The sequence below is a fragment of the Marmota marmota genome, unplaced genomic scaffold (assembly GCF_001458135.2).
Source record: "Marmota marmota marmota unplaced genomic scaffold, marMar, whole genome shotgun sequence".
Taxonomy (NCBI): Eukaryota; Metazoa; Chordata; class Mammalia; order Rodentia; family Sciuridae; genus Marmota; species Marmota marmota.
The window spans coordinates 14,800,418-14,813,304 of NW_026000016.1; the positions used below are offsets into that span (position 1 = coordinate 14,800,418).

At 37.5% G+C, this 12,887-nt stretch overlaps 2 pseudogenes; one reads left to right on the top strand and one right to left on the bottom strand.

Annotated features, from left to right (window-relative positions):
• LOC107140261 overlaps positions 1-12,309 on the top strand; it is a 74,403-nt pseudogene extending 62,094 nt beyond the window's left edge.
• Positions 3,525-6,015, bottom strand: LOC107140352 (annotated as a pseudogene).
• Positions 12,310-12,887: the final 578 nt, after the last annotated feature.

A 12,887-nucleotide genomic window follows, 5' to 3' on the forward strand; every position in this document is an offset into this window, starting at 1 on the left:
GGAAGTGAGGGGAAAGGGAAAAATAATACAAGGGGGAGAAATGAATGACAGTAGAGGGGGTAGAGAGAGAAGAGGGGAGGGGAGGGGAGGGGGGATAGTAGAGGATAGGAAAGGCAGCAGAATACAACAGACACTAGTATGGCAATATGTAAATCAATGGATGTGTAATTGATGTGATTCTGCAATCTGTATATGGGCTAAAAATGGGAGTTCATAACCCACTTGAAGCAAAGTGTGAAAGATGATATATCAAGAACTATGTAATGTTTTGAACAACCAACAATAAAAAAAAGAACTATGTAATGTTTTGAACAACAAACAATAAATTTTTTTTTTTAAAAAAAAGCTTTGTAATGTTTTGAACAACCAATAAAAAAAATACAGACAACAATTAATGGTTGCGAGGATGTGGTGAAAAATGTACACTCATACACTGATGGTGGGACTGCAAATTGGTGCAACCACTATGGAAAGCAGCATGGAGATTTCTCAGAAAATTAGGAATGGAACCACCATTTGACTCTGCTATCCCACTCCTTGGTTTATACCCATAGGACTTAAAATCAGCATACTGTAGTGATGCAACCACATTAGTGTTTGTAGCACCTCAATTCACAATAGTTAGACTATGGATCCAAACTAGATGTCTCTCAATAGACGAATAGATAAGGAAATGTAGGATATATATATATTGAGTTTTAAAGAAGAGTAAAATCATGGAATTTGCCAGTAATGGTTGAAGTTGGAGAATATCATGCTAAGAAAAATAAGCCAATCCCAAAAAAACAAACGCCTATTTTTTTACTAATATGCAGACACTAATTCACAATAAGGCAGGGGGCAGTAGGGAAAAATAGCATTATCTTAGATTAGAGTAGAGGGAAGTGATGGGAGCAGAGGGGATGTGGGCATAGAAAAGAATAGAATGAAAGACATTTTTACTGCATGTATAAATGTAACTGCATAACCAATATAATTCTGCCACGCGTACACTCAGAAAAATGAGAAATGTTATCCATCTATGTATGATATATCAAACTGCATAAATGCATTATACTTTCATATATAACTTAAACAAACAAAAATAAACTAGAGCAGAGCCTGCAGACTCTAATCCCATTTTCCCTTCCTGCCATAACCCTCTGTAAATGACCCTATTAGCAAAATAGGAATGCATTTCTTTGTGTCCATTTTATATTTTATGTATATGGAATTATATAGTGAAAGAAATAACTTCTTAATTTCAACATTGTTTGTAAGAATCACATGTCCAACTGCCTGAAGCCCAAGTCTCTTCATCTCCTTTTTTTAAAAAAATAATTCTTTTTTAAATATCTTTATTTTTGTTCATTTTTTATGTGGTGCTAAGAATTGAACCCAGTACCTCATGCTTTCAAGGCAAGTGCTCTACCACTGAGCTACAACCCCAGCCCTCTTCATCTCCTTTTGATAGTCTCCTATTGTGTATGTGGTGCCTTGAACAGTTTTACCACCTGTGGGCATTTGGATTGCTTCTTCTTTTGAGTTATGAAGAAGTATTCTCCTATTATTCCTGTTGGAAATGTGTTTGGGTAAATTGCATGTTAAGTATTTTTGTTATTTAAATCCCAAGAGGAAAATTTCTGGATCATCAGTTACACATATTTGAAATTTAGTATATATTACCAAATGCTTTCCCAAACAACTGTATGAATTCAATCCACTAGTAACATGGGAACACTCTATTCTCTCCATAACCTCACTAACATTTATTACAGTCTGTCTTTTGTGATCTTAGTGATTCAGCTGGGTGGGCAATAGTGACATATTGTGTTTTAATTTGTATGTCACCAATGACTAAGAAACTTCTGCATTTAAATAAATTAAAAAAATTTCTAGATGGCCAGAAAATAAAGTCTTTATTTCCAAAAAAAATGTTTAAAATGTAACATAGTGTCCATTGCTTGTAAAATTTTTTTAACAGAGAGGAGATGATTAATACTGTTAATCATATTTTTCTGATAATACTATTTTATAATTAAGATAAGTTAAATTTAACATAATTGGGATTAATCTTCATAAATATGGTTTCTTAAATGAATAAATTAGAAATTACAACTGACGTCCAACTACTTTCTCCCTTGGTTGTTGTTCAGTTTTTAAAGAAACAACAGGATCCTGCCTCAACTCTCTCTGCAGCAAGCTGAATTAACCTCCATTATCATGTCACTGGGAGATTATTTTCTACTACTTTAAACATTACCACAGATTCTGAATATATCACCAAACTTGTTCCTCATATTTCTGTAGCTGTGTTATCCCCTCGTTTGGATTCCAGTTTACTATCTCTTTTTTTTAACCCTTCAGACTCTTTCACAGCATCAAAAGTCTCCCATCTTCCTTGCTCATATGCATAGCCATACCAAGATTCCTGGACCTCTGACAGAGAATAACACCCACACAGATACAGTTGTGAGGTCCCTAATCCTTTGTCAGATGCTGTAAAACTCATGGATTTTCTCAGCAAAAAACTCATGAATTTTCTGCTCATGAATGAAGATGTTTTCCATTTCTTCCCCAAAAGCTCAGGCCACTTTCAATAACTGTTCTCACTGTACACCCTCCTGAGCCCCTATGTGGGAATCTGTAAACCCACAAGGACTGCATTCTAATGCACTTAGGCAAATGGGTGTTAACCCATTTCCCTCCTTTTCATCCTTATTCCTTTCTTCATTTTTCAACTGATATCATTCTGGGTTTATTTGGACTACTTCAGATTGATCTAAAAATTTACCTGCTTACAATTCTTATTTATTACTCTGCTTTGCCACTATGGGCAAGCCTACTTATTTAAAAACAGAAAATGCCCCTGAATATATACCCTGTGCTTTTGCACAATTTGCTACTCATTGGAATATAATTTTCACCCATGGAATTACTCATACTCCTACCAAACAATCCTTGCTTGAATGAGCACATCGTACCCTAATGACATGCCACTTATATAAAAAAATTAAAAAGGGGACATAACCCACAGTAAAATACAATTCTTAATTTTATGAAAATGGGCATAAAATAAAGAATATAAGGAACAGTGGGGATCAAGTGAACTTAAGTGGTGGTTTACAATTACTAAAAGTTTTCCTGAGAACTGGAAATTTCTTATATTTGAAATCTCCTGTTTACATGACAGTCATGTTTTCTTGTTTACACTTAATATGCTCTTGTTATTCTAATTTATGGAAAAACAAGCTGATTTTTATTATCATCAATGCCATACAAGGCTTCAAATCAATTAAAATCTTTCATTGATAAAGTTACTTTCACATATGCTACAATCATAATAAGTATATTTCTTTGTATAAAGGCATATGCTTTTTTGGATTTTAAAATATAGCTGACTGCAAGATTTTGTATACAAAACTCCCATTGTTGCTTATGTAATAGTAAATTAATCAAATTAAGTTACACTACCTAGAATAAAATAAAATAGAAATAATTTACTCATAAAATTCATTTTAAAATCATTTTTATTTATAAAATACTATCCTAAGAATTTTAATTCCATTAAGCTTCAACTGGAGCAAAAGTATAACTTACTTAAGTAAAAACAGATACTTCAACTAAAAATGAGAGATATGTCAAATTACTTTGAAGAGAGATCAGAAACATCAGGTTTCTTGTTGTGGTTCTGGATGTTCAGTAGCAGTCTCATTTCAAGGTGGAGTCAACCCTGAAGGAAACTCACTTCTACTTTCAGATTGTGGAGGTGGGGGAGGAATGCAGCTCTTGGGGGAAGATAATGAGAAAAACACCTCAGTGAATTGACATTTCCCAATGGGAATGGAGGGGGTGGTAGGCCCAGTGCAAAATAATTTCCAGATACTCCATACATGTTTCCTGGAGGAGATGCAGGGAAAAAAGGTCCTCTTCTCATGAACTGACTGCTTGGGTCCACTGGAAACAATGCACCTCTGACTGGAGGGGAAGATGAAAAAACAAAACTAGAGCCAGTTGCTTGGTTTTCAGCAGGGAGAGATGAATCAGGCACACTGGAATTACCAAGATTGACTTTGGTATCAATTTTACTAGATTCCATTTCTGAAGACAGAGGCCCATCCACTTTATCCAAAGAAGGCATATTGAAACTTCTGTGTTCCGTGGGTCCAGATAGTCTACCATAATTAGAATAGTACACATCCTGCCTTTATAGAGGAAGATGTGGATCAGAATATGGTTAGCCTGGTGGAGGGATCATCCTCCTATAGGTCTTTTCCCATGGAGGTGACAGGGGCCCAGTATTATAAGGCACTCTGAGGATCAATTAACCCAAGATAGCCTGATTTTCTCCTTTCATTGATAATCTGAGGTCCCATAGGATTCTCTTGGCCTCTTGAGCCACTTTCTCCTCCCACCAAAGATGAGAATATGAGTGGACCCTTCTTTTCCAAAAGAGAACCTCCCATTTCAAATGAAGGTTGACCCAATAGTGAGAGACCATTTGGGAAATGCTCTCTGGCAAAGGCTGTATTTGAATCATCAAGTGCATTAGGATCTTTTTCTAAAAAGTTTAAATTTAACCTAATTTTCAGTTAATTTTTGTCTGTTGTGAGCATTTTGTTTCCTTAAATCTTGGAGTATTTTTTAGAACTCTGAGCTGCGAGCTCATTATCATGTGCTTTTTTCTCACAGTACATAATCTGCCCTTGATAAGAATAAATGGTTCTCTCCAATACTTCTTCAAGATCTTTGACTTGCTTTCTCTAGTTCTCCAGCCGTTCAGTTGTATGGCTGATGTTTCCATCCACTTTTGAAAGTTTCTCCTCTCGCTCTACCTGGTAATTTTCCTCTCCTATTAATTTTCTTTGGAGTTTCATTACATTTTTTATATAGTTCAATCATAACATTAAATTTCTGCTGAAGATTCTGATTCTCTCTTTTAAATTGTGTAATTTTGACTGCAAAGATGTTTTCTCTATCTTAAGATTTTTAATATGTTCTATAAGGTCTTCCTTTACTTTGTCTACTTCAGATAATAAACATTTTATTTCTTTCTCTTTCTAAGGTTTTAAGAGGGGCATTTAGCACCATAAACCTGATCCTTCAAAGCTCCTTTTGGCTGATCATCTAAGTGAGCACCAATTTCTGATTCACTTTTCTTTTTCAATTCCAAGTTACCATCATCATCTTTTAGGTCTTCTCCAAGCACAGAAGCCCAATCTTTCATCTGCACCAAGTGTTCAATCAGAGACTTAATGTGATTTTCTTTCTCTCTTAGAACTTGTTCTGCATATACTGTAGAGTCTTCCAATGTTATTTTCTGTTTTTTAAGGTCATTCACTTTTTCTTTCCATACTTCAACTTCTTGTAAAAGTTGTTTCTGACTATTCTGAATTTGAGAATTTTCTTTCAAAACCTCTTTTATTGCTAACTTAAATCCTTCTGCATTTATTTGAAATATTCTCAAGGTTGTTTCACCTTTGGCTATTAGTAACTTGAGGGGTTTTGATTCATCTTCTAGGGACTTAATCCTTCTTGATATATCTTTCATCAATTCATCCTGTTGAGAATGTTTAGTTTTCTCTTCTTTTAGCTCTTTTTTTTCTAGAAAGAATATTTCATGCCCAATTTAGATTTAGAACTATCCAGGTTTTCATATGTTGCCTCTAAATTTTCTGCTTCTATGGATTTCTTCTCCAAAATGGCATCCTTTAAAGATGACTTTAAGCCTTCATACTCTTTTTGAACAATGCTAACTTTCTCAAGTAGTTGACATTTTTCTTCAATTAGTCCACCAAGTTTTAGAGCAAGATTTTTTTTCTCTTCTCACATAACACCTGCTTCTAACACATTGACAACATCTCCACAGAAACAAGAGAACAGCAAAAAATCCAATAGCTGCATATACCAACTCCCAAGGATATCCATAAGGATGAGGGCCTGGTTTCATATCCGCAGAAATGATACCAAAGCCCTGCATACTTCTTCCAGGACCAACCCCAAATACAGCTGAGGGGCACCCCTTGGCCATTCCATCATACTAAGGCTGTTTTGCCTACTGCTATTGCAGCCACAGCCTGCCCAGCCATGCCCAAACAGGCTGTGGACACTCAGGTCTTTGGTGAGGAACTCAAACCTGCACCAGGCAACGGAGCATACCATTGTGAAGCAGCTGCAGGTGTGGTGGGGTGGAGCTGTGTGCATGGGCATGGGAATACACAGTCATAGGCTCCCAGGAGCCTAGCACACTCAAGTTCCTGTCAGGGAAGTCTTGGCCCCTTCACTATGCTGTGCATCCTGAAGCAGTGCAGGTTCCAGTGTGTCCCAATTGAGACAGAGAGGACTCCTCTCCTTGACACCCACCCCTTAGTTTAGTTTCAGCCAGGTCAAGGCAGAGCTTTTTATGTGCTATTCCATTCAGTCATAATGTCAACCAGTTTGATGTAACTAAAATTCTAAAGCTTTGTAAGATAATTTAAAGAGCTAGTACATCATATATTTGTATCACTTGCCATTTTATTGTAACGACTCATTCCTTTCCCTCCCCTTCTGTCCTCTCCCTTTTTACTTCCTTCCTTCCATCTTTCTCCCCTCTCTCCCTTTCCTTTTCTTGCAGTGTTGGGAGTTAAACTCCAAGGCCTTCTCCATGCTAGGCAAGCTCTCTACCACTGAGCTACATCCGCAGCCTATTGACACTTAGTATAGAAGTCATCTGAATTATTTCTATAGAAAAATTCTCGAGTTAGACTATTTCAAAAGTAATTTTAGAAGAGTTGCTACCATGGGCATTAATCAATTCTGACAAGTTGTTTTTAAAAAGTATAGCATATGAAATATTTCTTAAAAAAAGGAATTGAAACTTGAATTGGTTTTCATGTCTGTTTTTCTCGACTACTACTTATTTAAGTCTTCAAAATTGTTTTTCAGATGTTTTTTTGACTTCTTATAGGATGTAAAAACTTCTAAGTAACTGGGTCATTATAAATATACAGCAAAAAATAAATATACATAAGATGTGACACTTTGAAATGGCTTTAGCTCCTGAAAGTGAATTATTTTGTTGTTAAGATAGAGTTCATTGCTTGATGTAAATAAAAGACATCTAATAGAGTTTTTGTTCCTAGTTATGCTTGAATTTTTGATAAGCCAAATATAATGTTTGAAGGAAATCATTCACTAGTAGTCTTTGGTTTCCTAAATGCCTCTAAAGTTCAAAGGCATTATGCCACCATGTATGATTAGACCAATTCTATTTCTATGGCCAATGTAAACTAAAACACTTGTCCAGTTCCATAGGGTATGAAAGTTTAGAAACTTTTTAACAAATGTGATTATGTGAGGTTACAAATATTAATTAGTTCATGGTGAATATTTCTCAGTGTACATACATGTACAAATTGTCAGCTGGGCATGGTGTCACACACCTGTAATCCTAGTAGCCACTTAGGAGGCTAAGGCAGGAGTATTACAAGTTTAAGGCCAGCAATTTAGTGAGACCCTGTCTTGAAAGAAAGAAAGAAAGAAAGAAAGAAAGAAAGAAAGAAAGAAAGAAAGAGAAAAAGAAAAAACACGGGCCCTTCCAGATCCATTAAACTACAACACCATGTGCTGCTGCCCTCTGCCACCTCATGAGGGAGTAGGCCTCACCAGATGCCAGCACCATGCTCTTGAACTTCCAAAGCCATGAGCTAAATAAAATATCTTTTCTCTATAATTTACCAAGGGTGATATTCAATTATAGCAACAGAAATCATAATAAGTTTCAGAGAGATTACTTGTCAAGGCACACAACTAAAAAGCAACACTTCTAGGACTCAAACCAATTGTCTTCAGTTCCATACAAAATAGAAGCAGTTAGCCATAAAGTAAAGCTGCAGATTCCTCTTTACTTGTCAGAGCTGTTTCTGTTTGGATGTAAAAGTCATGAAATGAGAGTAGCTTGTTTGCATCTACAGCATCTGTATCAAGGTACCTACTTTCAAGTAAACTTCCTGAGCCTTTTTATCATCTGAACATGGAGGTCAATAACACTGTCATCATCATCATCATCATCATCATCATCATCATTATCATCATCATCATCATAATATTCACTATAAAAGAGTTATTCCCATTATTAAAGGGACAAAGAGAACAGGCATCAAATGCTGTTCCATTCCTATCCACTCTCCTTTTCCCATTTCTTGGTAGAAAGAAAAAAAGTGAGGATTCTTAAAAATCATTTTTCATTGAAGGATTATAGGATTTTCAAATGGTATAGAAACTATAATAGCATATCAAATACTACTAAGATACCAAACCATACCCAGCTAAAAAAGTTAAGTCTTGGTCAATTACCTTTGACTTTCCACTCTGTGACATGGGCACTTGGTCTTACCACTTATTTAAATGTGAGAAAGTTTTGCACCATTCACGTCATCATTCCCCAGGTCACCAGAGATGATGATGACAGATGCAGTACCCCATGTGCTTCCTGAACATTTTGAGAGTTCAGGAACAGCTATTTGTACACTTACCCACAACTTGTAATATCATTTCCTACAAAAATTCTAGTACAAAAAAATTTTTCTTTGTAAGATGCAAGCATTGTGTTTTAGGGAATCAGTAGCACCCTTTAATTGGAAACTGGTGAACTGAGTGTGGTTGTGCACACCTAGAATCCCAGTAGCTCGGAAAGCTGAGATAGGAGGATCATAAGTTCAAAGACAGCTTCAGCAAAAAGTGAGGTGCTAAGTGAGGTGTGCAGTGAGACCCTGTCACTAAATAAAGTACAAACTAGGGCTAAGGATGTGGCTCAGTTGTCAAGTGCCCTTGAGTTCAATCCCTTATACCACCCCCCCACTAAATAAAAAGATTAATGTTTCCTTTCTGACATGTTACCCTAGGAAATGGGAATCTTCATTCCAGAGAATCTACTGTGTATAGTTTATTAACTGAGACATGTCAATTTGCTTGACAAAAGGATTCACCATCATAGTACCATAAGGAGTTTGAAGGAGACATCAGAAAACTCAAGGAGAGATGCTATGGGCATCCAGGGAGTCCAAAAGATGATTCCTGTGAGTCCCAGCAGTATCCATGGATCAAATACAACCAGTAAACACTCTCATGATTAAAATGATTATTATAGTGGAAAAAACCTATCTCTCTTGGTAAACATCACTGGACCACCCCAAGGGTCCTCCAGAACCCCCCACAAATCACTCAGATTACCCCAACCTCCAGCACTGTAACTCAAAGCCACTCTAATTCACTGGTACTTATGCCAATGCAGTTGTACAATATTTTGAATATCACTCCTGGGGTATCATCAAAACTGCTTCTTAAATAAGAATCTTTCTACTCCCTAAAATTTTAGACACTTTTTCCTTGAGCTATTTGACAGTGTTTTCTACCTAAAAAATACGAGCAGCTGAAAGTAAGATCCAGCTCCATGAAATGCATCTCTTTCCTATAGTAGGTTTTCATCAAATTATGTATGTTAAATTTTAATTTAGAATTCATACACAGCCTGAAAAGTTCTAAGCTGTGACACTAAAAGTTTTTAAACTATAGAGATACAGGATTTGCTCATGGATGGTGCAAAACTATATGTTATGACACAATTAATCACTCATTTCTTTGAAACCACGTATTAATAATCTCTTTACTCATCCCAAAAAGAATAACGATTTGACCATAAAAGCTATACAGAAATCATTAATGATAAAGAAAAATTTTGGTTCTATTCCTGGAAGTACTTGAGTTTATTAAAGTACACAACAGTGCAGCACATACAATTCCCCTAAAAATTATAGAGAAGACCACAAAAGGTGACCATTTATCCTTCTGCTTAACTTTAAACTGTATGAGTTGGTTACAAATTGTACTACCCAGTCAGTAAGAGCTTATCACATGGAAAATAATTAAAATCACCATATAGATTTTTGAAGGAAAATATCTGCATTTGAAGACAGAAATAAAAGTCTTAATTTTCAAAAGAAAATGATCAGCTATTTGCAAATTTAAAATTCACTAAAGCCAGATTACCGTGATTTTATTACCTAAAATATGTAATAGTGCCATGAAATTTTACTCACCAAACAACAGCTTAGAACATAGCCACATAGTTAAAGGTATTTGACAATAAATAATGGTCAATAACAAAGAGCCATGCACAAAACAATTGGTCGAAACAGGAACAGTCAGAGCTCTGAAGACACAGGGAGACACACGGATGCCCAAGAGAGGCTGTTTCCATGAGCACAACAGGTAGCCACATAGATTACATTGCACTTAGGTTTCTGTTTTCAAGTTCAAGATATGATGGGGTGCTGGGTAAAGCAGAAGGTCAACCCCAAGGGTGTCACAAGTGAAAGTCATTGACTTATCTCCACAAACATGATTTCCAATACCTGTAAGAGCCACCATCCCACAGCAGCTGAGCACACTAAATACTCCAGTCTAAAGTGTACTTGCCCCTTCCAGCTTCTCTACCATGTTAGCCAGCATCTCCTGCAGGATATGCAACAAGAGGAACTGCTCCAGCTCAAAGCTGTAGATGGACAGGCCCTGGGGGATATTCTGCAAGGAAAGAGGGGGAGGTTCAGGAATCCAGGCCCCATCTACCTTGGTGTCCTCCAGCTGCTTCACAGAAAATGTGAAGATGTTTGCTACTTCTGCACTGTCAGCTGACCATCTCCACAAGTCACTGTCATTACTGCTCTTGTTTCATATATTATTAAACTCAGAGTAACAAGTGCTGTCATGCCCAGATTGTGTATCCTAACATACTCTGCATTGGAGCTTTGTCTGTAGTTCCTGAGGTTCCCTATGACAGGGACTATTACTACCATCAGAAAAAAAGAAAGCAGAGAAGTTAGGTCACTTTTCCAAAGTCACACAGTCACAAAATATTCAAGCCAGGATTGAAATTTGGACTATTCCATCTCTCACATATTGGTTTCTAACCCATCAAGCATTCTGTTGATTTAAAAAAAAGAACATTTAAGGCTGGTCAAGTGAGAGGCACTGACACCTGTGTAATGTCTCTGTGCAGAGAGAGGGACAGCAGAAAGGAGTCTCCAGGGGCCACCACACCTCCTTCAGAGAAATAGAAAGCAGCAGGCAAGGCTGGGTGGAATCTGCATTGGCCATTGCCACCACTGGGGCACCAAGAACAAGAAGGAGGAGCCAAGGTGTAAGAGCAAAGTATCTTAGATGAATAATTTAAAGAGCTGCACACAATTATGAACATTTCTGAAGCCTTTTCTCAGTGAAGTACATCAAGATGAATGAACCTGCCTTCTTGGATCTTTTGGAATGTCCTGTGTGTCTAGAATGCCTGGGTTCTTCTGCAAAAGTCTTGCCTTGCCAGCACAGTTTTGCAAAGGATGTTTTCTGGGATCATAGGTTCCCTCAGTTGTTCGTACTGGAGGGCTCTTGTTTGCTCCTGTGATGAACATCCAGATAACATCCTGCTGGTCAAGCTTCTGGATGGCATCAAGCAGAGAGGCCTTGGAAACCTAGCTGGTGGGGGCATTGAGACCAACTGCACAAATGCATTAAGGGTTCAGGGCAGTACTATGGCTAATTGTAGTGCAAAAGATCTAGAGAGCTCCCAGTGTGGATGGCAGCCTCCAGTGCAAGCCTGGAGGCCCCAGTGAGGGGTATACCTGTTACCATGTCCTCAAGCATTACATTACTATGAAGGAAAGAACCCTGGAGACTTTAAATTCAGCAAATGTGACATCATCATTTGTTGACAACATGTTGATAAAAACTGGCTCCACAGGGTAAGTCAATGGGATCCATGGCTTTTTCCCAACCAACTTAGTTGTTTTAGCCCCCACCTCAGTGCAAAGCACTTTATGACTTTAAAGTGAAAGACAAAAAAGCAGCAGATAATGACTGCCTTCCATCTGTTAAGGATGATGTTCTGACTGTGATCCAGAGAGTGGATGTAAGCTGTGCTGAAGGAATGCTGGAAGACAAAATAGGAATATTTCTGATTTCCTACATTGAGTTTAACTTGACTGCTAAGCAGCTGACAGAATGGGATAAGCCTCCCATGCCAGTAGTTGATGCTGAAGAATGTACCCCAGCAGCAGCCCAGAGCAGCTCTGCTCCAAAGCACTCCAACACCAATAACAACACCAAAAAGCATCACTCCTTCACTTCCTTCATCATGGCAAACAAGTCCTCTCATGCATCCCAGAACTGTCAATCCATGGAGATCAGCCCTCCTGTCCTCATCAGCTCCAGCAACCTTCAGCTGCCATAAGGATCAGAGAACTGTCTGTGCTTTCCTTCAGTGCCCTTTCTCAGATTCATGTGAGTACTGCCATGTTCATTTTGACCCCACACCCAAGCAGCCCAGTGACAACTGGCCCCTCGTTCACTTTCTTGTTGGATGTCCCCTCTCCAGGTGCCCATGGAACTATGAATCCTCCCTTTCCAGCACCCGCTCTCCTGGCTGCCACTGTCCTCACCTCCATCCTGCCAGGTGCTATGCTGCTTCTGCTGGAATGGGACCCAGTCTCATGGCAGAATCCACTGCTCACAGGTGAGAAGATTGAATATTATGAAGATGTTAATTCTCCCCTAATTTATCTACAGATTTGATGCCATCTCATTACAAATTCTAGCAGTCAATTTTGTGGAAATGTGTATATTAATTCCGAATGCATATATTAATTAACATATATTAATTCCCAAATTTAAGCAGGTATACATCATCTCAGAACCTTGGATCATAGTATGGTAAAAATAATTGGAAAGTGATGAATTTGAGTATTAATTATTCCTGATTTTATATGATCTACTTAATTTTTAATAATGGTTGGGTTTAACAATGATTGGCAAAATTTATAAAAACTAATCTCATAAATAAATAAATTTGGGCTGACTTTAGCAAACCAAACCAAGTA